We start from the raw sequence: 1,781 nt of genomic DNA, 5'->3' as shown, positions 1-1,781 counted from the left end.
CGCTCCCGACCACCGCAGCCTCGACCTGCTGGGCTCTGGCGATCCTTCCGCCTCAGCCTTTCAAGTGGCTGAAACTACAGTCGCACTACCACGCCTGGCTAATTTTTGATTTATTGTAGAGATGAGGTCTCGCCAAGTTGCCCTGGCGGGTCTTGAATTTACGGGCTCAGGCAATCCACTCACCTCGGCCTCCCAAAGTGCTGGGATTACAGGCTGAGCCACTGAGCCCGGCGTAATTTTTTATACTTGAGGGCTAAGTCTGCCATTTTATGTTTTTTGTTTGGTCCCTTGTTTTCCTTACTCTTTCACCTTTTTTCTTTCCTATGTATGGGGTTACCTGAACATTTCTTTAAATTTTTCTGATTTATCTGTAGTATCTCGTATGTTTTTTTAGTGGTTGATCTAGGTATTACATTATGCATAAAAAACCTTATTGCAATCCATTGGTGTCAACGTTTTATCAGTTTGAGTAACGTTTTACCAGTTTGAGTAAAGTGTAGAAATCTGTTTTGTGTGTTTTTGGTTGTTTTGGTTTTTTTTTTCCAAGTCGGAGTCGCCTCACTCTGTTGCCCAGGCTGGAGTGCAGTGGTATACTCACAGCCACCGCAGCCTCGACCTGCTGGGCTTAGGGGATACTTCTGCCTCAGCCTTCCAAGCAGCTGGAACTACAGGTGTGTACCACCACACCTGACTGATTTTCTTGATTTTTTATTTATTGTAGAGATGAGATCTTACCGGGTTACCCAGGCTGGTCTCATACTCCCAGGCTCAGGCAATCCTCTCACCTTCACCTCCCAAAGTGCTGGGATTACAGGTGTGAGCCACCATTCCCGGCTCTAAAGTGTAGAAATCTTAACTTTTAGGTCCCTTAACCCTCCCCATTTATACTAATAGTTATCTTAAATATTTTCTCTCTGTACATTGAGAACCACACCAGACAATTATAATCTTTACTTCAATCATACAACGTAATTTAGAAAACTCAAGAGGACAAAATTGGTCTATTACTAGTAATATATCTCCATATTTTTGCTCTTTCTGTTCTTTATTCATAATGTTTTAAGCTTTTTTTAAAAAATCCTTTTTTGATTGAAGAACTTTATTAGCCATTCTTTTAGAGTAAGTCTGCTAATGACAAATTCTCTTAGTTTCCTTTCATATGAGAATATCTTGATTTCACTTTCATTCCTGAAAGATATTTTTGCTATATTTAGAATTTAGAGTTGACAGTTCTTTTTTTTCAGCACTTGAAAAATGTACTGTTTCCTGCTGATGTCCGTGATTTCTTATAAGAAATCCACTGTCAGCCAAGCTCAGTGGCTCACATCTATAATCCCAGCACTTTGGGAGGCTGTGACAGGAGGGTCACTTGAGGCCAGGAGTTTGAGACTAACCTGAATAACTTAACATGCTCTACAAAAAATAAAATTAACCAGGCATTGTGGCGCATTGCCTGTATTTCTAGTTACTCAGGAAGTTGAGACAGAAAGATAGCTGGAGCTCAGAGTTCTAGTCTACAGTGAGATATGATCATGCCTCTGCAGTCCAGCCTGGGTGACAAAGTAAGACCTCATCTTTAAAATTAAAAAAGAAAAAAAAGCCGGACATGGTGGCTCATGCCTATAATCCCAGCACTTTGGGAGGTAGAAGTGAGAGGATTGCCTGAGCTCATGGGTTCAAGACCAACCTGGGCAACATGGCGAGACCTTGTCTCTACAATAAATCAAAAAATCAGCTGGACATAATGGCACATGCTTGTGGTTCCAGCTACTTGGAAGGCT

Source organism: Carlito syrichta, unplaced genomic scaffold, assembly GCF_000164805.1.
Source record: "Carlito syrichta isolate Samal-C Ts95f unplaced genomic scaffold, Tarsius_syrichta-2.0.1 Scaffold302054, whole genome shotgun sequence".
Taxonomy (NCBI): domain Eukaryota; kingdom Metazoa; phylum Chordata; class Mammalia; order Primates; family Tarsiidae; genus Carlito; species Carlito syrichta.
Note: the sequence above shows the minus strand (reverse complement) of the source record.